At 44.5% G+C, this 26,045-nt stretch overlaps 15 non-coding genes across 15 annotated transcripts; all 15 read right to left on the bottom strand.

The window, feature by feature from the left end:
• Positions 1 to 5,427: 5,427 nt before the first annotated feature.
• On the bottom strand, positions 5,428 to 5,618 carry LOC141243275 (U2 spliceosomal RNA). Its single transcript, XR_012307565.1, has one exon. It is a non-coding gene; the product is annotated as a U2 spliceosomal RNA (small nuclear RNA).
• Positions 5,619 to 6,733: 1,115 nt separating this feature from the next.
• LOC141243274 (U2 spliceosomal RNA) lies at positions 6,734 to 6,924 on the bottom strand. The gene has a single exon (XR_012307564.1). It is a non-coding gene; the product is annotated as a U2 spliceosomal RNA (small nuclear RNA).
• Positions 6,925 to 8,039: 1,115 nt separating this feature from the next.
• LOC141243273 (U2 spliceosomal RNA) lies at positions 8,040 to 8,230 on the bottom strand. Its single transcript, XR_012307563.1, has one exon. It is a non-coding gene; the product is annotated as a U2 spliceosomal RNA (small nuclear RNA).
• A 1,115-nt stretch (positions 8,231 to 9,345) lies between these two features.
• On the bottom strand, positions 9,346 to 9,536 carry LOC141243272 (U2 spliceosomal RNA). Its single transcript, XR_012307562.1, has one exon. It is a non-coding gene; the product is annotated as a U2 spliceosomal RNA (small nuclear RNA).
• Positions 9,537 to 10,651: 1,115 nt separating this feature from the next.
• Positions 10,652 to 10,842, bottom strand: LOC141243270 (U2 spliceosomal RNA). The gene has a single exon (XR_012307560.1). It is a non-coding gene; the product is annotated as a U2 spliceosomal RNA (small nuclear RNA).
• A 1,115-nt stretch (positions 10,843 to 11,957) lies between these two features.
• LOC141243345 (U2 spliceosomal RNA) lies at positions 11,958 to 12,142 on the bottom strand. The gene has a single exon (XR_012307625.1). It is a non-coding gene; the product is annotated as a U2 spliceosomal RNA (small nuclear RNA).
• A 2,954-nt stretch (positions 12,143 to 15,096) lies between these two features.
• LOC141243269 (U2 spliceosomal RNA) lies at positions 15,097 to 15,287 on the bottom strand. Its single transcript, XR_012307559.1, has one exon. It is a non-coding gene; the product is annotated as a U2 spliceosomal RNA (small nuclear RNA).
• Positions 15,288 to 16,402: 1,115 nt separating this feature from the next.
• On the bottom strand, positions 16,403 to 16,593 carry LOC141243268 (U2 spliceosomal RNA). The gene has a single exon (XR_012307558.1). It is a non-coding gene; the product is annotated as a U2 spliceosomal RNA (small nuclear RNA).
• Positions 16,594 to 17,708: 1,115 nt separating this feature from the next.
• Positions 17,709 to 17,899, bottom strand: LOC141243323 (U2 spliceosomal RNA). Its single transcript, XR_012307610.1, has one exon. It is a non-coding gene; the product is annotated as a U2 spliceosomal RNA (small nuclear RNA).
• A 1,108-nt stretch (positions 17,900 to 19,007) lies between these two features.
• LOC141243299 (U2 spliceosomal RNA) lies at positions 19,008 to 19,198 on the bottom strand. The gene has a single exon (XR_012307587.1). It is a non-coding gene; the product is annotated as a U2 spliceosomal RNA (small nuclear RNA).
• A 1,115-nt stretch (positions 19,199 to 20,313) lies between these two features.
• Positions 20,314 to 20,504, bottom strand: LOC141243267 (U2 spliceosomal RNA). The gene has a single exon (XR_012307557.1). It is a non-coding gene; the product is annotated as a U2 spliceosomal RNA (small nuclear RNA).
• Positions 20,505 to 21,623: 1,119 nt separating this feature from the next.
• Positions 21,624 to 21,814, bottom strand: LOC141243265 (U2 spliceosomal RNA). The gene has a single exon (XR_012307556.1). It is a non-coding gene; the product is annotated as a U2 spliceosomal RNA (small nuclear RNA).
• A 1,115-nt stretch (positions 21,815 to 22,929) lies between these two features.
• On the bottom strand, positions 22,930 to 23,120 carry LOC141243297 (U2 spliceosomal RNA). The gene has a single exon (XR_012307586.1). It is a non-coding gene; the product is annotated as a U2 spliceosomal RNA (small nuclear RNA).
• A 1,118-nt stretch (positions 23,121 to 24,238) lies between these two features.
• On the bottom strand, positions 24,239 to 24,429 carry LOC141243264 (U2 spliceosomal RNA). Its single transcript, XR_012307555.1, has one exon. It is a non-coding gene; the product is annotated as a U2 spliceosomal RNA (small nuclear RNA).
• A 1,115-nt stretch (positions 24,430 to 25,544) lies between these two features.
• On the bottom strand, positions 25,545 to 25,735 carry LOC141243175 (U2 spliceosomal RNA). The gene has a single exon (XR_012307473.1). It is a non-coding gene; the product is annotated as a U2 spliceosomal RNA (small nuclear RNA).
• Between the last annotated feature and the right edge of the window lie 310 nt (positions 25,736 to 26,045).

The raw sequence follows: 26,045 nt of genomic DNA, 5'->3' as shown, positions 1-26,045 counted from the left end.
TGAAGCAAACATATATTTAAAACAGAGGCTAAAAAACTTGGAGTATAAAAACAGTTTGACGTTGGGAACATCCTTACCACCAAGGTGGTGCATCTTGTACATTGTTTCTCTCTTCACCTTTTCGAACTTAGAGTTCCACACAAATTCAAACAGCATTCTCTGTAATCTTCTCGCTGTAAGGTCACTTGGGGGATAAACATAACTGAGATATAACATGACAGGAAGCAGAAGGGCCTTAATAATTAAAACTTTACCTTCGATTGTTAATTTTCTTAATTTCCAAAAGTCAATCTTCTTTTGTATTTTGTCCCTTACTCCATCCCAGCTCTTCATTCCATCATTCTGTCGATCAAAAATCACGCCCAGAATTTTAATCTTCTCTGACTGCATCGGGAGATCAGGGATGGACACATCCGCCCAATTGCCACGGACAAAACAATCACATTTCTCAATGTTTAACTTAAAACCTGAGGCTTCACAAAAAAAATTGGTCGTTCTTATAGCTCTCCTGAGAGCGGCAGGTGATGAACAAAAAATAGTAATATCATCCATGTAGCCCATTACCTTCACATCTCTTCCATGTCCTCCAGGGATAGGGACACCTTTAATCACTTTATCCTCTCGTAGCATAGATAAAAGAGGCTCTATTGCACATATAAATAGCACTGGGGACAAAGGGCAGCCTTGCTTCACACCTGAATGCAAAAACACTTCATTAGACAAAAATCCATTGATTAAAATTTTACTAAAAGAGTTCTTATATAAAAGTGCCACTTGCTTGATAAAAATTTCAGGGAAGCCCATTTTTTTTAAAACCAACCATAAAAAACAATGAGAGACACGATCAAAAGCCTTTTGAAAATCCAACGATAAAATTGCTAAGTCTTGCTTCCTGGATTGCTGGTACCATATGACATCGCGGATGGTATTGAGATGCTCCGCAACTCCTCTTCCTGGCACCCCACATACCTGGTCTTCATAAATAACTTTGGATAAAACTTTTTTAAAACGGTTCACTAAAATTTTGGACATCAACTTGTAATCAACATTCAACAGTGTGATTGGTCTCCAGTTTGCCAGATGGGATTTGGCTCCTTTTTTAAAAATCAGGGAGACCAGACCACTTCTCCAAGATATAGGCAGGATATCACACTTAAAAGCTTCTTTGATTACTAAAAACAAGTCGGGTTTTAAAAAATTCCAAAATTCACGATAAAATTCAACAGGCAAACCGTCAGAACCAGGGGTTTTCCCATAGGAAAAACTTTTGATAGCAGCATCTACTTCCGACAAGGTGACTTCAGTGCATAACAATTCTTGGTCTTCGCGGCTCAGACTATTTTTTAATGAATTAAGGGCATCTTCAGTAAAAGACTGGTCTATAGTTTTCTCATTAAAAAGCTGCTGATAAAACTGGTGAGCTTGGTTGAGCATACCTTCAGTTGTAGTTTCACCCTCTAATTCTGTTATCATTTCCTTAGCAGCAACTACTTTTTTAAAAAAAAATCTTGAGCACTTTTCATTTTTCTCCATCACTTCAATTTTTGAGTTATAAATTATTTCCTTACCCTTCGACTCTATACTCTTTTTAATTTCTTTTTTTGTTGCTTCAATTAAATCGTCCATTTCAAGTCCCACATCTCTTAGTTGATAACAGGTCTGCAATTTAGTAATAAGCCTTTTATGCCAAGCGGACTTTTCTCTTGCATTGGCTATGCTGACCTTGATAAAAAAACTTTTTATCTTCATCTTGCTGTATTCCCACCATTCTAGCAGAGTTAAAAATTTTTCTTGTTTTGTTCTTAAATAATTAAAAAACGCTTTAAAATCTGTTCTTACCTTAGGATCTTGTAACAATGTTGTATTTAGCCTCCAAACTCCTCTTGCCTTGACAAGCCCAGGTAATTCTAACTCTGATAGCAACATCTTATGATCTGAAAAAATGTTTGGGATTAAGACAACAGATTTGACATTCACATATTGGGACATGAAAATAAAATCAATACGAGATTTAGAAGAAGAGTTCTCCCAAGTATAACCGGGATCATTACTACGGATCTCTTTCCAGGAGTCTCTAAGAAAAAAATCAGTTAACAAATCCTTTAGTTGTTTCTCTGTTTTGTCTTTTTTAGGAACGGTGGAACTCCCGCTTCTCCCTTCACCAGGCAAGACACAATTGAAATCCCCACAGAACATCAGAGGCGATGAACCAGGTAGGTAATATTGCACATCTTCAAACAACTGATGTCTCTCTTCCTTCACCGGAGAAGCATAAATGTTCAAAAGTCTAAAGTCCACACCTTTAAAACTAATATTTAAGAAAAGAGCACGTCCAGAAGAAATGTCCACAAAAGAGTTGATTTTAAAGTCATGCGACCTAAACAGCACTCCAATGCCAGAGGAACGATTTTCATTATCTCCGGACCAGATAGAGGGCCCATGAGGCCAATCTTTTCTTAAATCTGCATAATTCATATCAAAGTCAATGTTACATTCTTGCAAACAAAAGACATCACAGTCCACTGTTGACAGGTAGGAAAACAAAGCAGCCCTTCTTGTAGAGCCCCTTATACTCCTCACATTGAGCGAGGCTACTTTAATTGATGAGGTCATGATAGGATAGTTCAGGTCACACTACTGTCAGAATCAGACATAAAGCCCACCGATGTTAACGGGCTCTGCACTTCTGAGTCCGAAAAAGAAATGTTTATAGGGTCTGAAGGCCTTGGCTCCTCAGGAGGGGCAGCGGGAGCCATTGGCTTGTATTGCAGAAGACTTGGTTTTAATGGACACTTCTTGGAAGTCTCCCTGGCCACATTCTCATCAGACCTATCATCTGTTTTCCTTTTCCTACGAGTTTCCAGCTCCATTGCTTCTTCCTCCGAGCTAAATGTCCCGATTTCAGCAGAGGGACTCCCCTCCACCACCATATCACCCGGATCAGAATCAGCAGCCCAGTCCTTAGATGAAGCTTCCCTCCTCTCAGGACGGACAGGTTTCTCAGCTGGAGGTTTCTGCATAGACGTGGGCTTATGCGCAGCAGGAATAGGAGAACTGGCAGGTTTTCCCTGCGCAGCAGGCACTGAAGTGCTTGTGGACCCGCCTACAGGGGGTTGTGTTCGCACAGTAGATACAGGAGCACCGGTGGGACCCCCCTTAGCAGCAGGAGCAGGAGGGTTGGTTGGCTTCCTCTGTGCAGCAGGTGCAGACGTACCACCTGATGTACTAGCAGGCTTGGTCTGTGGAGCAGGTACTGGAGAGCTAGAAGACTGCCCCCGCGCTGTAGACGCACCCGCAGGAGCAGGAACAGCAGAGGGTTGCCTCTGCCCCCCGGGAGCAGATGGAGGCACACGGGCAGGTTGCTTTGCCAGCGTTTCAGCATAGGTTTCCGCCTTTTTCTTCAAAGGACACTCCCGGAAGGAGTGACCTGGGACCCGGCAGATGTTGCACACCATCTCATTGGTACAGTCCATTGTGGCATGTCCATGCTTGTAGCACTTCTTACAGATTGCCACCTCCTCCTTGCAGTTCTCATAAGTGTGACCGAAACACATGCATTTCCGGCAGAAGAGAGGCATGTCCGGGTAGAAGAGGCGCCCCCGCTCCCTACCGATCAGGAAACTTGACGGAGGATGACGCTGACCACCAATGCCATTTGGATCTTCACAAAATTTAACAAAAAATTTATGCTTTCCCGTCCAGAGGTTTTCCTCATTCATGACCTTGTGGGAATACCGCAGTTCTGGGAAATAGTTTTGAAGAAAGCAAATAATATTAACTAAGGGAACATGAGGGTTGCTCATCTGAACCACGAGCGGCTTCTCTCCACCGGAGTAAAGGATGACAAAGGTGAGTCCTTTAAGATCCTCATCTGAAAGGTGCAGGTGAATCTGGCGGAAGAGGTTCTTGCACGCATACTCCGACTCCAGAGTCAAAGTGAAGGAACCGGGGCGATCTTGAAGGGCCAGGATGTCTTCCCTCTTTACTCCTAGGATCTCCAGCAGCACTCTCCTCACGAAAAACTTCAAGGTCAACTTCTCCTTGGATGCATCGTCCACTTCGATCTTGAAAGAGTTCTTGATGCGAAGGTCACCAGCTCTGGCAGAGCGCACTGCGGCTGCTACTGCTGATGCCATCTTCAAAAGGTAGATAGGGTCGATCGCCTTCTTGGTTTCTTTGCGTATCTGCCCCCTAAAGCAGCATGAGGCTTAAGACGGCTTTTACACCGCCGATGCCTCAAGGCCAAGGGCACGATTGGCTTAGAATCCTTCTGGCAAGATGTGGTATCTTAGCCAAAAGGCCGAGAAGCGATAACCAGAATTGGTTTCAAACTACGGAGCCACCCAAGGATCCTAAAAAGTCCATTTGTGGAGATGAGCTCCTGGACTCCCGTTAAGAAGACATGTTGTCAACCTCTAGATCCCTTACATGCCTGCACTTTTCGGCTTGCTGCTGCTGCAATCCACGCGTTTTAGATCTGCATAACTCCACCTCTTTAAACACAGCACCTTCACCCCCTGCTGTTCCCACCCGCCTCAACACCGTTGGAAGGGAGGAGAACCAATTAAGGCGGGGGGTGGGGTGGAACGAGCAGCTGTCTACCCTTAGCAGGAGGGCTCCTGATTACATACCTCTCCTGCTGCTGCTGCTGCTGGCTGTCCAGCAGCATACTGAAGGTGGCTGCTGCTGTGCACAGGTATATAAAGGCTCAGAGCCTATTATGACACGCGCAGCCAGCGTTCCATTGCCACATTCCATCTACTGCAGGCAGGATACCTGGCTGGCTGAATGTCGCTGAGAAGCTCACAGAGACCGCCATAAGCAACAGTTTAACAGAATGCCACAGACTAATCAACCAAACTTTTTGGGTTGGGTTCTCTTTTATAGTCTGCAGGCATTAAATGAAAGAAGTCAGTGTTCCAGCAGAAGGAGACAACGTTTCAGAAAAGGCATTGTAGCAAACCAAAAAAGAAATTTTAAGCGCAGCAGAGTAACCAGCGCACATACCTGTTAGCTCAGGTGAGTTTAAAAGGCTGCTGTTGATAACAAGGGCATTTGCTAAATAGATGGTGTGTGTGCAACAATATACTGAAAGGTAAATTATATTGTGCAGCTTATCTCACCACCTGTAGTTATTTAGGTGAAAGCTCCAAAATGCTTGCCTAATATGTCTGTTTATCCAAAAGGAAGTAAAAAGGGAGAGCTAGAAAGATAGCATTGCATCACATTACATGGCAATGCAATGCACAGTTGCTGAAGTTGAACCAAAATGAGCTTGTAATCTGGCTTCTGCAACTTTGAACATGAAAAATCCAATGAGGAGAAGAAAAGCAGAGCCAAAGAGTCCATCCCAAAATCCGACAAACAAGCAAAATGAACAAAAAACATTGAATTCAATTCTTTCTGATTTTAGAAACTGCATTAAAGAAGGGGTGCACCGGTCCTGGAGATACTGCAATACCAGGTCAATGCGTGGAGTGGACAGAGCAAGCTCTTTTTCCATCTCCCTGTTCTAAAAATCCATTTAATATATGGTCCCCAGATAGGGGACGTATCAGATATTAAACTGATAAGAACAGATACTACACTTGATCTTAGCCAAAAGGCCGAGAAGCGATAACCAGAATTGGTTTCAAACTACGGAGCCACCCAAGGATCCTGAAAAGTCCATTTGTGGAGATGAGCTCCTGGACTCCCGTTAAGAAGACATGTTGTCAACCTCTAGATCCCTTACATGCCTGCACTTTTCGGCTTGCTGCTGCTGCAATCCACGCGTTTTAGATCTGCATAACTCCACCTCTTTAAACACAGCACCTTCACCCCCTGCTGTTCCCACCCGCCTCAACACCGTTGGAAGGGAGGAGAACCAATTAAGGCGGGGGGTGGGGTGGAACGAGCAGCTGTCTACCCTTAGCAGGAGGGCTCCTGATTACATACCTCTCCTGCTGCTGCTGCTGCTGGCTGTCCAGCAGCAGACTGAAGGTGGCTGCTGCTGTGCACAGGTATATAAAGGCTCAGAGCCTATTATGACACGCGCAGCCAGCGTTCCATTGCCACATTCCATCTACTGCAGGCAGGATACCTGGCTGGCTGAATGTCGCTGAGAAGCTCACAGAGACCGCCATAAGCAACAGTTTAACAGAATGCCACAGACTAATCAACCAAACTTTTTGGGTTGGGTTCTCTTTTATAGTCTGCAGGCATTAAATGAAAGAAGTCAGTGTTCCAGCAGAAGGAGACAACGTTTCAGAAAAGGCATTGTAGCAAACCAAAAAAGAAATTTTAAGCGCAGCAGAGTAACCAGCGCACATACCTGTTAGCTCAGGTGAGTTTAAAAGGCTGCTGTTGATAACAAGGGCATTTGCTAAATAGATGGTGTGTGTGCAACAATATACTGAAAGGTCAATTATATTGTGCAGCTTATCTCACCACCTGTAGTTATTTAGGTGAAAGCTCCAAAATGCTTGCCTAATATGTCTGTTTATCCAAAAGGAAGTAAAAAGGGAGAGCTAGAAAGATAGCATTGCATCACATTACATGGCAATGCAATGCACAGTTGCTGAAGTTGAACCAAAATGAGCTTGTAATCTGGCTTCTGCAACTTTGAACATGAAAAATCCAATGAGGAGAAGAAAAGCAGAGCCAAAGAGTCCATCCCAAAATCCGACAAACAAGCAAAATGAACAAAAAACATTGAATTCAATTCTTTCTGATTTTAGAAACTGCATTAAAGAAGGGGTGCACCGGTCCTGGAGATACTGCAATACCAGGTCAATGCGTGGAGTGGACAGAGCAAGCTCTTTTTCCATCTCCCTGTTCTAAAAATCCATTTAATATATGGTCCCCAGATAGGGGACGTATCAGATATTAAACTGATAAGAACAGATACTACACTTGATCTTAGCCAAAAGGCCGAGAAGCGATAACCAGAATTGGTTTCAAACTACGGAGCCACCCAAGGATCCTAAAAAGTCCATTTGTGGAGATGAGCTCCTGGACTCCCGTTAAGAAGACATGTTGTCAACCTCTAGATCCCTTACATGCCTGCACTTTTCGGCTTGCTGCTGCTGCAATCCACGCGTTTTAGATCTGCATAACTCCACCTCTTTAAACACAGCACCTTCACCCCCTGCTGTTCCCACCCGCCTCAACACCGTTGGAAGGGAGGAGAACCAATTAAGGCGGGGGGTGGGGTGGAACGAGCAGCTGTCTACCCTTAGCAGGAGGGCTCCTGATTACATACCTCTCCTGCTGCTGCTGCTGCTGGCTGTCCAGCAGCAGACTGAAGGTGGCTGCTGCTGTGCACAGGTATATAAAGGCTCAGAGCCTATTATGACACGCGCAGCCAGCGTTCCATTGCCACATTCCATCTACTGCAGGCAGGATACCTGGCTGGCTGAATGTCGCTGAGAAGCTCACAGAGACCGCCATAAGCAACAGTTTAACAGAATGCCACAGACTAATCAACCAAACTTTTTGGGTTGGGTTCTCTTTTATAGTCTGCAGGCATTAAATGAAAGAAGTCAGTGTTCCAGCAGAAGGAGACAACGTTTCAGAAAAGGCATTGTAGCAAACCAAAAAAGAAATTTTAAGCGCAGCAGAGTAACCAGCGCACATACCTGTTAGCTCAGGTGAGTTTAAAAGGCTGCTGTTGATAACAAGGGCATTTGCTAAATAGATGGTGTGTGTGCAACAATATACTGAAAGGTCAATTATATTGTGCAGCTTATCTCACCACCTGTAGTTATTTAGGTGAAAGCTCCAAAATGCTTGCCTAATATGTCTGTTTATCCAAAAGGAAGTAAAAAGGGAGAGCTAGAAAGATAGCATTGCATCACATTACATGGCAATGCAATGCACAGTTGCTGAAGTTGAACCAAAATGAGCTTGTAATCTGGCTTCTGCAACTTTGAACATGAAAAATCCAATGAGGAGAAGAAAAGCAGAGCCAAAGAGTCCATCCCAAAATCCGACAAACAAGCAAAATGAACAAAAAACATTGAATTCAATTCTTTCTGATTTTAGAAACTGCATTAAAGAAGGGGTGCACCGGTCCTGGAGATACTGCAATACCAGGTCAATGCGTGGAGTGGACAGAGCAAGCTCTTTTTCCATCTCCCTGTTCTAAAAATCCATTTAATATATGGTCCCCAGATAGGGGACGTATCAGATATTAAACTGATAAGAACAGATACTACACTTGATCTTAGCCAAAAGGCCGAGAAGCGATAACCAGAATTGGTTTCAAACTACGGAGCCACCCAAGGATCCTAAAAAGTCCATTTGTGGAGATGAGCTCCTGGACTCCCGTTAAGAAGACATGTTGTCAACCTCTAGATCCCTTACATGCCTGCACTTTTCGGCTTGCTGCTGCTGCAATCCACGCGTTTTAGATCTGCATAACTCCACCTCTTTAAACACAGCACCTTCACCCCCTGCTGTTCCCACCCGCCTCAACACCGTTGGAAGGGAGGAGAACCAATTAAGGCGGGGGGTGGGGTGGAACGAGCAGCTGTCTACCCTTAGCAGGAGGGCTCCTGATTACATACCTCTCCTGCTGCTGCTGCTGCTGGCTGTCCAGCAGCAGACTGAAGGTGGCTGCTGCTGTGCACAGGTATATAAAGGCTCAGAGCCTATTATGACACGCGCAGCCAGCGTTCCATTGCCACATTCCATCTACTGCAGGCAGGATACCTGGCTGGCTGAATGTCGCTGAGAAGCTCACAGAGACCGCCATAAGCAACAGTTTAACAGAATGCCACAGACTAATCAACCAAACTTTTTGGGTTGGGTTCTCTTTTATAGTCTGCAGGCATTAAATGAAAGAAGTCAGTGTTCCAGCAGAAGGAGACAACGTTTCAGAAAAGGCATTGTAGCAAACCAAAAAAGAAATTTTAAGCGCAGCAGAGTAACCAGCGCACATACCTGTTAGCTCAGGTGAGTTTAAAAGGCTGCTGTTGATAACAAGGGCATTTGCTAAATAGATGGTGTGTGTGCAACAATATACTGAAAGGTCAATTATATTTTGCAGCTTATCTCACCACCTGTAGTTATTTAGGTTAAAGCTCCAAAATGCTTGCCTAATATGTCTGTTTATCCAAAAGGAAGTAAAAAGGGAGAGCTAGAAAGATAGCATTGCATCACATTACATGGCAATGCAATGCACAGTTGCTGAAGTTGAACCAAAATGAGCTTGTAATCTGGCTTCTGCAACTTTGAACATGAAAAATCCAATGAGGAGAAGAAAAGCAGAGCCAAAGAGTCCATCCCAAAATCCGACAAACAAGCAAAATGAACAAAAAACATTGAATTCAATTCTTTCTGATTTTAGAAACTGCATTAAAGAAGGGGTGCACCGGTCCTGGAGATACTGCAATACCAGGTCAATGCGTGGAGTGGACAGAGCAAGCTCTTTTTCCATCTCCCTGTTCTAAAAATCCATTTAATATATGGTCCCCAGATAGGGGACGTATCAGATATTAAACTGATAAGAACAGATACTACACTTGATCTTAGCCAAAAGGCCGAGAAGCGATAACCAGAATTGGTTTCAAACTACGGAGCCACCCAAGGATCCTGAAAAGTCCATTTGTGGAGATGAGCTCCTGGACTCCCGTTAAGAAGACATGTTGTCAACCTCTAGATCCCTTACATGCCTGCACTTTTCGGCTTGCTGCTGCTGCAATCCACGCGTTTTAGATCTGCATAACTCCACCTCTTTAAACACAGCACCTTCACCCCCTGCTGTTCCCACCCGCCTCAACACCGTTGGAAGGGAGGAGAACCAATTAAGGCGGGGGGTGGGGTGGAACGAGCAGCTGTCTACCCTTAGCAGGAGGGCTCCTGATTACATACCTCTCCTGCTGCTGCTGCTGCTGGCTGTCCAGCAGCAGACTGAAGGTGGCTGCTGCTGTGCACAGGTATATAAAGGCTCAGAGCCTATTATGACACGCGCAGCCAGCGTTCCATTGCCACATTCCATCTACTGCAGGCAGGATACCTGGCTGGCTGAATGTCGCTGAGAAGCTCACAGAGACCGCCATAAGCAACAGTTTAACAGAATGCCACAGACTAATCAACCAAACTTTTTGGGTTGGGTTCTCTTTTATAGTCTGCAGGCATTAAATGAAAGAAGTCAGTGTTCCAGCAGAAGGAGACAACGTTTCAGAAAAGGCATTGTAGCAAACCAAAAAAGAAATTTTAAGCGCAGCAGAGTAACCAGCGCACATACCTGTTAGCTCAGGTGAGTTTAAAAGGCTGCTGTTGATAACAAGGGCATTTGCTAAATAGATGGTGTGTGTGCAACAATATACTGAAAGGTCAATTATATTGTGCAGCTTATCTCACCACCTGTAGTTATTTAGGTGAAAGCTCCAAAATGCTTGCCTAATATGTCTGTTTATCCAAAAGGAAGTAAAAAGGGAGAGCTAGAAAGATAGCATTGCATCACATTACATGGCAATGCAATGCACAGTTGCTGAAGTTGAACCAAAATGAGCTTGTAATCTGGCTTCTGCAACTTTGAACATGAAAAATCCAATGAGGAGAAGAAAAGCAGAGCCAAAGAGTCCATCCCAAAATCCGACAAACAAGCAAAATGAACAAAAAACATTGAATTCAATTCTTTCTGATTTTAGAAACTGCATTAAAGAAGGGGTGCACCGGTCCTGGAGATACTGCAATACCAGGTCAATGCGTGGAGTGGACAGAGCAAGCTCTTTTTCCATCTCCCTGTTCTAAAAATCCATTTAATATATGGTCCCCAGATAGGGGACGTATCAGATATTAAACTGATAAGAACAGATACTACACTTGATCTTAGCCAAAAGGCCGAGAAGCGATAACCAGAATTGGTTTCAAACTACGGAGCCACCCAAGGATCCTAAAAAGTCCATTTGTGGAGATGAGCTCCTGGACTCCCGTTAAGAAGACATGTTGTCAACCTCTAGATCCCTTACATGCCTGCACTTTTCGGCTTTCTGCTGCTGCAATCCACGCGTTTTAGATCTGCATAACTCCACCTCTTTAAACACAGCACCTTCACCCCCTGCTGTTCCCACCCGCCTCAACACCGTTGGAAGGGAGGAGAACCAATTAAGGCGGGGGGTGGGGTGGAACGAGCAGCTGTCTACCCTTAGCAGGAGGGCTCCTGATTACATACCTCTCCTGCTGCTGCTGCTGCTGGCTGTCCAGCAGCAGACTGAAGGTGGCTGCTGCTGTGCACAGGTATATAAAGGCTCAGAGCCTATTATGACACGCGCAGCCAGCGTTCCATTGCCACATTCCATCTACTGCAGGCAGGATACCTGGCTGGCTGAATGTCGCTGAGAAGCTCACAGAGACCGCCATAAGCAACAGTTTAACAGAATGCCACAGACTAATCAACCAAACTTTTTGGGTTGGGTTCTCTTTTATAGTCTGCAGGCATTAAATGAAAGAAGTCAGTGTTCCAGCAGAAGGAGACAACGTTTCAGAAAAGGCATTGTAGCAAACCAAAAAAGAAATTTTAAGCGCAGCAGAGTAACCAGCGCACATACCTGTTAGCTCAGGTGAGTTTAAAAGGCTGCTGTTGATAACAAGGGCATTTGCTAAATAGATGGTGTGTGTGCAACAATATACTGAAAGGTCAATTATATTGTGCAGCTTATCTCACCACCTGTAGTTATTTAGGTGAAAGCTCCAAAATGCTTGCCTAATATGTCTGTTTATCCAAAAGGAAGTAAAAAGGGAGAGCTAGAAAGATAGCATTGCATCACATTACATGGCAATGCAATGCACAGTTGCTGAAGTTGAACCAAAATGAGCTTGTAATCTGGCTTCTGCAACTTTGAACATGAAAAATCCAATGAGGAGAAGAAAAGCAGAGCCAAAGAGTCCATCCCAAAATCCGACAAACAAGCAAAATGAACAAAAAACATTGAATTCAATTCTTTCTGATTTTAGAAACTGCATTAAAGAAGGGGTGCACCGGTCCTGGAGATACTGCAATACCAGGTCAATGCGTGGAGTGGACAGAGCAAGCTCTTTTTCCATCTCCCTGTTCTAAAAATCCATTTAATATATGGTCCCCAGATAGGGGACGTATCAGATATTAAACTGATAAGAACAGATTTTTTTTTTTTTTTTTTTTTTCCACTCAGATTACAAGTCCCATATTTACCATTTCATGCTTTGCAATGATTTCCAAATGGTATTAGGTTGTTATCCATCATTGTGGGTCATATATCCATTTTTCCAATCTTATTTTATATATATATACGTTTATATTATCACAATACAGTTATTCCATATTCTTTTCATCGCAACATTACAATCTTTACCATTACGATTTAAGGCAACATTCCTCTCTTCAGGCCATATGCTGCCAAGGCATTCAAAAGCCTTCCATCCAGAAACCGACCATCCCAAGCTTCTTCTACCTCTTTAGCCAACGACTGAGGTATTCTGTAAGTTGAAAAAAAACGATGCATATCGCTATAAATGTTATTCCACACTTTGCGCCTTAGACTAGCCTGACTCCCCCCTTCACAACTCTCTAGCATTTTCAACACTTCTTGTCTCTCCTCCATCTCCCTCATATTTTTTTCTGAAACATCCTTTGCTTTACTAGAGTCCTTCCCAGATGACAAACTCCTTCAATTTCTTCTCTGGCTTCACATGCGACATCCTCTCTTTCTTCTTCACTAGTTTCTTCACCCTCCTCCTCCTCTTCCATATTACTTACAGCACCTTCCTTTTCATCCTGACTGGAGGACTCACTTTCCTCCTGATCTTCTGACTCCCTATCCACCTCCACTTCTTCTTCCAAGCTAGTATTTTCAATCTCAACGCCTGTGATATCACTCTCAGTATCTTCTTCCATATGATCACCTTCTTTTCTTATATCTCTTATTTGTTCCTCCTTCTTTTGAGATATGTTCTCTTCCGTTTCATCATGGGGGGCAGCTTCAGACTCTTCTTCATTTCCATCTTCCTTGTCAACTGACTTCTCCTCCCTTTTATTGACAGGACAGCAATCATATAAATGACCACTGCCACCACATAGATTACATTTCTTACTTTTTTCACAATTCTCTGCCTTATGTCCCACTTCTTCACACTTGGCACACCACTGTAATGTACAGGAATCCTTTTCATGGCCATACTGTTTACAACGCCTACAAAACTTCGGCATACCTGTAAAGAACATATCTCCATTAACTGTCCCGATTTTGAATCTACTTGGTGGGAGTACCACAACACCATCCGAACTTTCCTTGAACTTGACCAGGAACCTCCACCTCGTGGTCCAAAAACCATATCGGTTAAACATTTTGCCAGCAGAACTCACTTTCTCACAGTACCGGGATAAAAAGGTCATGATCTCTTCTTCCAATATGAAAGGACTATACATCCTTATTACTATTAGCCTTTCCTTCCTAGGAAAATGCGACACAAAAAAAACACCTTCAAGTATCGAATCTTCCTTCACTAGATCCATTCTCTTCCAAAAGTCAGAAAAGATATCTTCTGAACAAAAAATAACATCATATATCCCTCTCTTCGGGAACTCCAACATAGACAAAACTTGTTCCATTTGAACTTCCAATAGTCCAAACAAAATCTTCTCTACCAAAAAAAACAAGCCAGACTTCTTCTTCTCTGGATCCAAAAAAATAAACCGCACTGCATTCTTCAGTCTTGCAAAAACTGGGACCTCTTCACAGGTCAGCATATTTGGGCTTCTCCCGTCCATATCTTCACACCAAACGTGGCAAAAATCCTCCTCGCCTACTTAAAAAAAGCAGGCAGGCTGATCGCCCCTCGTTGCCCAGGGACTAATCCGGCTCCCCAAAAGCAGCAAGGGGGTGAAGCCGCACTGCTACATGCAGCGATCCCCCGAGGCCAAGGAGCCGGGTACCCAAGGCACCTCTCAGCCAAGACCAAGGCAGCAACCGGTAGATCACTGCACTTGATCTTAGCCAAAAGGCCGAGAAGCGATAACCAGAATTGGTTTCAAACTACGGAGCCACCCAAGGATCCTAAAAAGTCCATTTGTGGAGATGAGCTCCTGGACTCCCGTTAAGAAGACATGTTGTCAACCTCTAGATCCCTTACATGCCTGCACTTTTCGGCTTGCTGCTGCTGCAATCCACGCGTTTTAGATCTGCATAACTCCACCTCTTTAAACACAGCACCTTCACCCCCTGCTGTTCCCACCCGCCTCAACACCGTTGGAAGGGAGGAGAACCATTTAAGGCGGGGGGTGGGGTGGAACGAGCAGCTGTCTACCCTTAGCAGGAGGGCTCCTGATTACATACCTCTCCTGCTGCTGCTGCTGCTGGCTGTCCAGCAGCAGACTGAAGGTGGCTGCTGCTGTGCACAGGTATATAAAGGCTCAGAGCCTATTATGACACGCGCAGCCAGCGTTCCATTGCCACATTCCATCTACTGCAGGCAGGATACCTGGCTGGCTGAATGTCGCTGAGAAGCTCACAGAGACCGCCATAAGCAACAGTTTAACAGAATGCCACAGACTAATCAACCAAACTTTTTGGGTTGGGTTCTCTTTTATAGTCTGCAGGCATTAAATGAAAGAAGTCAGTGTTCCAGCAGAAGGAGACAACGTTTCAGAAAAGGCATTGTAGCAAACCAAAAAAGAAATTTTAAGCGCAGCAGAGTAACCAGCGCACATACCTGTTAGCTCAGGTGAGTTTAAAAGGCTGCTGTTGATAACAAGGGCATTTGCTAAATAGATGGTGTGTGTGCAACAATATACTGAAAGGTCAATTATATTGTGCAGCTTATCTCACCACCTGTAGTTATTTAGGTGAAAGCTCCAAAATGCTTGCCTAATATGTCTGTTTATCCAAAAGGAAGTAAAAAGGGAGAGCTAGAAAGATAGCATTGCATCACATTACATGGCAATGCAATGCACAGTTGCTGAAGTTGAACCAAAATGAGCTTGTAATCTGGCTTCTGCAACTTTGAACATGAAAAATCCAATGAGGAGAAGAAAAGCAGAGCCAAAGAGTCCATCCCAAAATCCGACAAACAAGCAAAATGAACAAAAAACATTGAATTCAATTCTTTCTGATTTTAGAAACTGCATTAAAGAAGGGGTGCACCGGTCCTGGAGATACTGCAATACCAGGTCAATGCGTGGAGTGGACAGAGCAAGCTCTTTTTCCATCTCCCTGTTCTAAAAATCCATTTAATATATGGTCCCCAGATAGGGGACGTATCAGATATTAAACTGATAAGAACAGATACTACACTTGATCTTAGCCAAAAGGCCGAGAAGCGATAACCAGAATTGGTTTCAAACTACGGAGCCACCCAAGGATCCTAAAAAGTCCATTTGTGGAGATGAGCTCCTGGACTCCCGTTAAGAAGACATGTTGTCAACCTCTAGATCCCTTACATGCCTGCACTTTTCGGCTTGCTGCTGCTGCAATCCACGCGTTTTAGATCTGCATAACTCCACCTCTTTAAACACAGCACCTTCACCCCCTGCTGTTCCCACCCGCCTCAACACCGTTGGAAGGGAGGAGAACCAATTAAGGCGGGGGGTGGGGTGGAACGAGCAGCTGTCTACCCTTAGCAGGAGGGCTCCTGATTACATACCTCTCCTGCTGCTGCTGCTGCTGGCTGTCCAGCAGCAGACTGAAGGTGGCTGCTGCTGTGCACAGGTATATAAAGGCTCAGAGCCTATTATGACACGCGCAGCCAGCGTTCCATTGCCACATTCCATCTACTGCAGGCAGGATACCTGGCTGGCTGAATGTCGCTGAGAAGCTCACAGAGACCGCCATAAGCAACAGTTTAACAGAATGCCACAGACTAATCAACCAAACTTTTTGGGTTGGGTTCTCTTTTATAGTCTGCAGGCATTAAATGAAAGAAGTCAGTGTTCCAGCAGAAGGAGACAACGTTTCAGAAAAGGCATTGTAGCAAACCAAAAAAGAAATTTTAAGCGCAGCAGAGTAACCAGCGCACATACCTGTTAGCTCAGGTGAGTTTAAAAGGCTGCTGTTGATAACAAGGGCATTTGCTAAATAGATGGTGTGTGTGCAACAATATACTGAAAGGTCAATTATATTGTGCAGCTTATCTCACCACCTGTAGTTATTTAGGTGAAAGCTCCAAAATGCTTGCCTAATATGTCTGTTTATCCAAAAGGAAGTAAAAAGGGAGAGCTAGAAAGATAGCATTGCATCACATTACATGGCAATGCAATGCACAGTTGCTGAAGTTGAACCAAAATGAGCTTGTAATCTGGCTTCTGCAACTTTGAACATGAAAAATCCAATGAGGAGAAGAAAAGCAGAGCCAAAGAGTCCATCCCAAAATCCGACAAACAAGCAAAATGAACAAAAAACATTGAATTCAATTCTTTCTGATTTTAGAAACTGCATTAAAGAAGGGGTGCACCGGTCCTGGAGATACTGCAATACCAGGTCAATGCGTGGAGTGGACAGAGCAAGCTCTTTTTCCATCTCCCTGTTCTAAAAATCCATTTAATATATGGTCCCCAGATAGGGGACGTATCAGATATTAAACTGATAAGAACAGATACTACACTTGATCTTAGCCAAAAGGCCGAGAAGCGATAACCAGAATTGGTTTCAAACTACGGAGCCACCCAAGGATCCTAAAAAGTCCATTTGTGGAGATGAGCTCCTGGACTCCCGTTAAGAAGACATGTTGTCAACCTCTAGATCCCTTACATGCCTGCACTTTTCGGCTTGCTGCTGCTGCAATCCACGCGTTTTAGATCTGCATAACTCCACCTCTTTAAACACAGCACCTTCACCCCCTGCTGTTCCCACCCGCCTCAACACCGTTGGAAGGGAGGAGAACCAATTAAGGCGGGGGGTGGGGTGGAACGAGCAGCTGTCTACCCTTAGCAGGAGGGCTCCTGATTACATACCTCTCCTGCTGCTGCTGCTGCTGGCTGTCCAGCAGCAGACTGAAGGTGGCTGCTGCTGTGCACAGGTATATAAAGGCTCAGAGCCTATTATGACACGCGCAGCCAGCGTTCCATTGCCACATTCCATCTACTGCAGGCAGGATACCTGGCTGGCTGAATGTCGCTGAGAAGCTCACAGAGACCGCCATAAGCAACAGTTTAACAGAATGCCACAGACTAATCAACCAAACTTTTTGGGTTGGGTTCTCTTTTATAGTCTGCAGGCATTAAATGAAAGAAGTCAGTGTTCCAGCAGAAGGAGACAACGTTTCAGAAAAGGCATTGTAGCAAACCAAAAAAGAAATTTTAAGCGCAGCAGAGTAACCAGCGCACATACCTGTTAGCTCAGGTGAGTTTAAAAGGCTGCTGTTGATAACAAGGGCATTTGCTAAATAGATGGTGTGTGTGCAACAATATACTGAAAGGTCAATTATATTGTGCAGCTTATCTCACCACCTGTAGTTATTTAGGTGAAAGCTCCAAAATGCTTGCCTAATATGTCTGTTTATCCAAAAGGAAGTAAAAAGGGAGAGCTAGAAAGATAGCATTGCATCACATTACATGGCAATGCAATGCACAGTTGCTGAAGTTGAACCAAAATGAGCTTGTAATCTGGCTTCTGCAACTTTGAACATGAAAAATCCAATGAGGAGAAGAAAAGCAGAGCCAAAGAGTCCATCCCAAAATCCGACAAACAAGCAAAATGAACAAAAAACATTGAATTCAATTCTTTCTGATTTTAGAAACTGCATTAAAGAAGGGGTGCACCGGTCCCTGGAGATACTGCAATACCAGGTCAATGCGTGGAGTGGACAGAGCAAGCTCTTTTTCCATCTCCCTGTTCTAAAAATCCATTTAATATATGGTCCCCAGATAGGGGACGTATCAGATATTAAACTGATAAGAACAGATACTACACTTGATCTTAGCCAAAGGCCGAGAAGCGATAACCTGAATTGGTTTCAAACTACGGAGCCACCCAAGGATCCTAAAAGTCCATTTGTGGAGATGAGCTCTGGACTCCCGTTAAGAAGACATGTTGTCAACCTCTAGATCCCTTACATGCCTGCACTTTTCGGCTTGCTGCTGCTGCAATCCACGCGTTTAGATCTGCATAACTCCACCTCTTTAAACACAGCACCTTCACCCCCTGCTGTTCCCACCCGCCTCAACACCGTTGGAAGGGAGGAGAACCAATTAAGGCGGGGGGTGGGGTGGAACGAACAGCTGTCTACCCTTAGCAGGAGGGCTCCTGATTACATACCTCTCCTGCTGCTGCTGCTGCTGGCTGTCAGCAGCAGACTGAAGGTGGCTGCTGCTGTGCACAGGTATATAAAGGCTCAGAGCCTATTATGACACGCGCAGCCAGCGTCCATTGCCACATTCCATCTACTGCAGGCAGGATACCTGGCTGGCTGAATGTCGCTGAGAAGCTCACAGAGACCGCCATAAGCAACAGTTTAACAGAATGCCACAGACTAATCAACCAAACTTTTTGGGTTGGGTTCTCTTTTATAGTCTGCAGGCATTAAATGAAAGAAGTCAGTGTTCCAGCAGAAGGAGACAACGTTTCAGAAAAGGCATTGTAGCAAACCAAAAAAGAAATTTTAAGCGCAGCAGAGTAACAGCGCACATACCTGTTAGCTCAGGTGAGTTTAAAAGGCTGCTGTTGATAACAAGGGCATTTGCTAAATAGATGGTGTGTGTGCAACAATATACTGAAAGGTCAATTATATTGTGCAGCTTATCTCACCACCTGTAGTTATTTAGGTGAAAGCTCCAAAATGCTTGCCTAATATGTCTGTTTATCCAAAAGGAAGTAAAAAGGGAGAGCTAGAAAGATAGCATTGCATCACATTACATGGCAATGCAATGCACAGTTGCTGAAGTTGAACCAAAATGAGCTTGTAATCTGGCTTCTGCAACTTTGAACATGAAAAATCCAATGAGGAGAAAAAAAGCAAAGCCAAAGAGTCCATCCCAAAATCCGACAAACAAGCAAATGAACAAAAAACATTGAATTCAATTCTTTCTGATTTTAGAAACTGCATTAAAGAAGGGGTGCACCGGTCCTGGAGATACTGCAATACCAGGTCAATGCGTGGAGTGGACAGAGCAAGCTCTTTTTCCATCTCCCTGTTCTAAAAATCCATTTAATATATGGTCCCCAGATAGGAGACGTATCAGATATTAAACTGATAAGAACAGATACTACACTTGATCTTAGCCAAAAGGCCGAGAAGCGATAACCAGAATTGGTTTCAAACTACGGAGCCACCCAAGGATCCTAAAAAGTCCATTTGTGGAGATGAGCTCCTGGACTCCCGTTAAGAAGACATGTTGTCAACCTCTAGATCCCTTACATGCCTGCACTTTTCGGCTTGCTGCTGCTGCAATCCACGCGTTTTAGATCTGCATAACTCCACCTCTTTAAACACAGCACCTTCACCCCCTGCTGTTCCCACCCGCCTCAACACCGTTGGAAGGGAGGAGAACCAATTAAGGCGGGGGGTGGGGTGGAACGAGCAGCTGTCTACCCTTAGCAGTAGGGCTCCTGATTACATACCTCTCCTGCTGCTGCTGCTGCTGCTGGCTGTCCAGCAGCAGACTGAAGGTGGCCTGCTGCTGTGCACAGGTATATAAAGGCTCAGAGCCTATTATGACACGAGCAGCCAGCGTTCCATTGCCACATTCCATCTACTGCAGGCAGGATACCTGGCTGGCTGAATGTCGCTGAGAAGCTCACAGAGACGCCATAAGCAACAGTTTAACAGAATGCCACAGACTAATCAACCAACTTTTTGGGTTGCGTTCTCTTTTATAGTCTGCAGGCATTAAATGAAAGAAGTCAGTGTTCCAGCAGAAGGAGACAACGTTTCAGAAAAGGCATTGTAGCAAACCAAAAAAGAAATTTTAAGCGCAGCAGAGTAACCAGCGCACATACCTGTTAGCTCAGGTGAGTTTAAAAGGCTGCTGTTGATAACAAGGGCATTTGCTAAATAGATGGTGTGTGTGCAACAATATACTGAAAGGTCATTATATGTGCAGCTTATCTCACCACCTGTAGTTATTTAGGTGAAAGCTCCAAAATGCTTGCCTAATATGTCTGTTTATCCAAAAGGAAGTAAAAAGGGAGAGCTAGAAAGATAGCATTGCATCACATTACATGGCAATGCAATGCACAGTTGCTGAAGTTGAACCAAAATGAGCTTGTAATCTGGCTTCTGCAACTTTGAACATGAAAAATCCAATGAGGGAGAAGAAAAGCAGAGCCAAAGAGTCCATCCCAAATCCGACAAACAAGCAAAATGAACAAAAAACATTGAATTCAATTCTTTCTGATTTTAGAAACTGCATTAAAGAAGGGGTGCACCGGTCCTGGAGATACTGCAATACCAGGTCAATGCGTGGAGTGGACAGAGCAAGCTCTTTTTCCATCTCCCTGTTCTAAAAATCCATTTAATATATGGTCCCCAGATAGGGGACGTATCAGATATTAAACTGATAAGAACAGATACTACACTTGATCTTAGCCAAAAGGCCGAGAAGCGATAACCAGAATTGGTTTCAAACTACGGAGCCACCCAAGGATCCTAAAAAGTCCATTTGTGGAGATGAGCTCCTGGACTCCCGTTAAGAAGACATGTTGTCAACCTCTAGATCCCTTACATGCCTGCACTTTTCGGCTTGCTGCTGCTGCAATCCACGCGTTTTAGATCTGCATAACTCCACCTCTTTAAACACAGCACCTTCACCCCCTGCTGTTCCCACCCGCCTCAACACCGTTGGAAGGGAGGAGAACCAATTAAGGCGGGGGGTGGGGTGGAACGAGCAGCTGTCTACCCTTAGCAGGAGGGCTCCTGATTACATACCTCTCCTGCTGCTGCTGCTGCTGGCTGTCCAGCAGCAGACTGAAGGTGGCTGCTGCTGTGCACAGGTATATAAAGGCTCAGAGCCTATTATGACACGCGCAGCCAGCGTTCCATTGCCCACATTCCATCTACTGCAGGCAGGATACCTGGCTGGCTGAATGTCGCTGAGAAGCTCACAGAGACCGCCCATAAGCAACAGTTTAACAGAATGCCACAGACTAATCAACCAAACTTTTTGGGTTGGGTTCTCTTTTTATAGTCTGCAGGCATTAAATGAAAGAAGTCAGTGTTCCAGCAGAAGGAGACAACGTTTCAGAAAAGGCATTGTAGCAAACCAAAAAAGAAATTTTAAGCGCAGCAGAGTAACCAGCGCACATACCTGTTAGCTCAGGTGAGTTTAAAAGGCTGCTGTTGATAACAAGGGCATTTGCTAAATAGATGGTGTGTGTGCAACAATATACTGAAAGGTCAATTATATTGTGCAGCTTATCTCACCACCTGTAGTTTATTTAGGTGAAAGCTCCAAAATGCTTGCCTAATATGTCTGTTTATCCAAAAGGAAGTAAAAAGGGAGAGCTAGAAAGATAGCATTGCATCACATTACATGGCAATGCAATGCACAGTTGCTGAAGTTGAACCAAAATGAGCTTGTAATCTGGCTTCTGCAACTTTGAACATGAAAAATCCAATGAGGAGAAGAAAAGCAGAGCCAAAGAGTCCATCCCAAAATCCGACAAACAAGCAAAATGAACAAAAAACATTGAATTCAATTTCTTCTGATTTTAGAAACTGCATTAAAGAAGGGGTGCACCGGTCCTGGAGATACTGCAATACCAGGTCAATGCGTGGAGTGGACAGAGCAAGCTCTTTTTCCATCTCCCTGTTCTAAAAATCCATTTAATATATGGTCCCCAGATAGGGGACGTATCAGATATTAAACTGATAAGAACAGATACTACACTTGATCTTAGCCAAAAGGCCGAGAAGCGATAACCAGAATTGGTTTCAAACTACGGAGCCACCCAAGGATCCTAAAAAGTCCATTTGTGGAGATGAGCTCCTGGACTCCCGTTAAGAAGACATGTTGTCAACCTCTAGATCCCTTACATGCCTGCACTTTTCGGCTTGCTGCTGCTGCAATCCACGCGTTTTAGATCTGCATAACTCCACCTCTTTAAACACAGCACCTTCACCCCCTGCTGTTCCCACCCGCCTCAACACCGTTGGAAGGGAGGAGAACCAATTAAGGCGGGGGGTGGGGTGGAACGAACAGCTGTCTACCCTTAGCAGGAGGGCTCCTGATTACATACCTCTCCTGCTGCTGCTGCTGCTGGCTGTCCAGCAGCAGACTGAAGGTGGCTGCTGCTGTGCACAGGTATATAAAGGGCTCAGAGCCTATTATGACACGCGCAGCCAGCGTTCCATTGCCACATTCCATCTACTGCAGGCAGGATACCTGGCTGGCTGAATGTCGCTGAGAAGCTCACAGAGACCGCCATAAGCCAACAGTTTAACAGAATGCCACAGACTAATCAACCAAACTTTTTGGGTTGGGTTCTCTTTTATAGTCTGCAGGCATTAAATGAAAGAAGTCAGTGTTCCAGCAGAAGGAGACAACGTTTCAGAAAAGGCATTGTAGCAAACCAAAAAAGGAAATTTTAAGCGCAGCAGAGTAACCAGCGCACATACCTGTTAGCTCAGGTGAGTTTAAAGGCTGCTGTTGATAACAAGGGCATTTGCTAAATAGATGGTGTGTGTGCAACAATATACTGGAAAGGTCAATTATATTGTGCCGCTTATCTCACCACCTGTAGTTATTTAGGTGAAAGCTCAATGCTTGCCTAATATGTCTGTTTATCCAAAAGGAAGTAAAAAGGGAGAGCTAGAAAGATAGCATTGCATCACATTACATGGCAATGCAATGCACAGTTGCTGAAGTTGAACCAAAATGAGCTTGTAATCTGGCTTCTGCAACTTTGAACATGAAAAATCCAATGAGGAGAAGAAAAGCAAAGCCAAAGAGTCCATCCCAAAATCCGACAAACAAGCAAAATGAACAAAAAACATTGAATTCAATTCTTTCTGATTTTAGAAACTGCATTAAAGAAGGGGTGCACCGGTCCTGGAGATACTGCAATACCAGGTCAATGCGTGGAGTGGACAGAGCAAGCTCTTTTTCCATCTCCCTGTTCTAAAAATCCATTTAATATATGGTCCCCAGATAGGAGACGTATCAGATATTAAACTGATAAGAACAGATACTACACTTGATCTTAGCCAAAAGGCCGAGAAGCGATAACCAGAATTGGTTTCAAACTACGGAGCCACCCAAGGATCCTAAAAAGTCCATTTGTGGAGATGAGCTCCTGGACTCCCGTTAAGAAGACATGTTGTCAACCTCTAGATCCCTTACATGCCTGCACTTTTCGGCTTGCTGCTGCTGCAATCCACGCGTTTTAGATCTGCATAACTCCACCTCTTTAAACACAGCACCTTCACCCCCTGCTGTTCCCACCCGCCTCAACACCGTTGGAAGGGAGGAGAACCAATTAAGGCGGGGGGTGGGGTGGAACGAGCAGCTGTCTACCCTTAGCAGTAGGGCTCCTGATTACATACCTCTCCTGCTGCTGCTGCTGCTGCTGGCTGTCCAGCAGCAGACTGAAGGTGGCTGCTGCTGTGCACAGGTATATAAAGGCTCAGAGCCTATTATGACACGCGCAGCCAGCGTTCCATTGCCACATTCCATCTACTGCAGGCAGGATACCTGGCTGGCTGAATGTCGCTGAGAAGCTCACAGAGACCGCCATAAGCAACAGTTTAACAGAATGCCACAGACTAATCAACCAAACTTTTTGGGTTGCGTTCTCTTTTATAGTCTGCAGGCATTAAATGAAAGAAGTCAGTGTTCCAGCAGAAGGAGACAACGTTTCAGAAAAGGCATTGTAGCAAACCAAAAAAGAAATTTTAAGCGCAGCAGAGTAACCAGCGCACATACCTGTTAGCTCAGGTGAGTTTAAAAGGCTGCTGTTGATAACAAGGGCATTTGCTAAATAGATGGTGTGTGTGCAACAATATACTGAAAGGTCAATTATATTGTGCAGCTTATCTCACCACCTGTAGTTATTTAGGTGAAAGCTCCAAAATGCTTGCCTAATATGTCTGTTTATCCAAAAGGAAGTAAAAAGGGAGAGCTAGAAAGATAGCATTGCATCACATTACATGGCAATGCAATGCACAGTTGCTGAAGTTGAACCAAAATGAGCTTGTAATCTGGCTTCTGCAACTTTGAACATGAAAAATCCAATGAGGAGAAGAAAAGCAGAGCCAAAGAGTCCATCCCAAAATCCGACAAACAAGCAAAATGAACAAAAAACATTGAATTCAATTCTTTCTGATTTTAGAAACTGCATTAAAGAAGGGGTGCACCGGTCCTGGAGATACTGCAATACCAGGTCAATGCGTGGAGTGGACAGAGCAAGCTCTTTTTCCATCTCCCTGTTCTAAAAATCCATTTAATATATGGTCCCCAGATAGGGGACGTATCAGATATTAAACTGATAAGAACAGATACTACACTTGATCTTAGCCAAAAGGCCGAGAAGCGATAACCAGAATTGGTTTCAAACTACGGAGCCACCCAAGGATCCTAAAAAGTCCATTTGTGGAGATGAGCTCCTGGACTCCCGTTAAGAAGACATGTTGTCAACCTCTAGATCCCTTACATGCCTGCACTTTTCGGCTTGCTGCTGCTGCAATCCACGCGTTTTAGATCTGCATAACTCCACCTCTTTAAACACAGCACCTTCACCCCCTGCTGTTCCCACCCGCCTCAACACCGTTGGAAGGGAGGAGAACCAATTAAGGCGGGGGGTGGGGTGGAACGAGCAGCTGTCTACCCTTAGCAGGAGGGCTCCTGATTACATACCTCTCCTGCTGCTGCTGCTGCTGGCTGTCCAGCAGCAGACTGAAGGTGGCTGCTGCTGTGCACAGGTATATAAAGGCTCAGAGCCTATTATGACACGCGCAGCCAGCGTTCCATTGCCACATTCCATCTACTGCAGGCAGGATACCTGGCTGGCTGAATGTCGCTGAGAAGCTCACAGAGACCGCCATAAGCAACAGTTTAACAGAATGCCACAGACTAATCAACCAAACTTTTTGGGTTGGGTTCTCTTTTATAGTCTGCAGGCATTAAATGAAAGAAGTCAGTGTTCCAGCAGAAGGAGACAACGTTTCAGAAAAGGCATTGTAGCAAACCAAAAAAGAAATTTTAAGCGCAGCAGAGTAACCAGCGCACATACCTGTTAGCTCAGGTGAGTTTAAAAGGCTGCTGTTGATAACAAGGGCATTTGCTAAATAGATGGTGTGTGTGCAACAATATACTGAAAGGTCAATTATATTGTGCAGCTTATCTCACCACCTGTAGTTATTTAGGTGAAAGCTCCAAAATGCTTGCCTAATATGTCTGTTTATCCAAAAGGAAGTAAAAAGGGAGAGCTAGAAAGATAGCATTGCATCACATTACATGGCAATGCAATGCACAGTTGCTGAAGTTGAACCAAAATGAGCTTGTAATCTGGCTTCTGCAACTTTGAACATGAAAAATCCAATGAGGAGAAGAAAAGCAGAGCCAAAGAGTCCATCCCAAAATCCGACAAACAAGCAAAATGAACAAAAAACATTGAATTCAATTCTTTCTGATTTTAGAAACTGCAATAAAGAAGGGGTGCACCGGTCCTGGAGATACTGCAATACCAGGTCAATGCGTGGAGTGGACAGAGCAAGCTCTTTTTCCATCTCCCTGTTCTAAAAATCTATTTAATATATGGTCCCCAGATAGGGGACGTATCAGATATTAAACTGATAAGAACAGATACTACACTTGATCTTAGCCAAAAGGCCGAGAAGCGATAACCAGAATTGGTTTCAAACTACGGAGCCACCCAAGGATCCTAAAAAGTCCATTTGTGGAGATGAGCTCCTGGACTCCCGTTAAGAAGACATGTTGTCAACCTCTAGATCCCTTACATGCCTGCACTTTTCGGCTTGCTGCTGCTGCAATCCACGCGTTTTAGATCTGCATAACTCCACCTCTTTAAACACAGCACCTTCACCCCCTGCTGTTCCCACCCGCCTCAACACCGTTGGAAGGGAGGAGAACCAATTAAGGCGGGGGGTGGGGTGGAACGAGCAGCTGTCTACCCTTAGCAGGAGGGCTCCTG

The sequence above is a fragment of the Phyllobates terribilis genome, unplaced genomic scaffold, assembly GCF_046119375.1.
Source record: "Phyllobates terribilis strain yellow unplaced genomic scaffold, ASM4611937v1 Scaffold_1213__1_contigs__length_355869, whole genome shotgun sequence".
Lineage (NCBI taxonomy): Eukaryota > Metazoa > Chordata > Amphibia > Anura > Dendrobatidae > Phyllobates > Phyllobates terribilis.
Note: the sequence above shows the minus strand (reverse complement) of the source record. Positions and strands in the feature narration are given on the sequence as shown.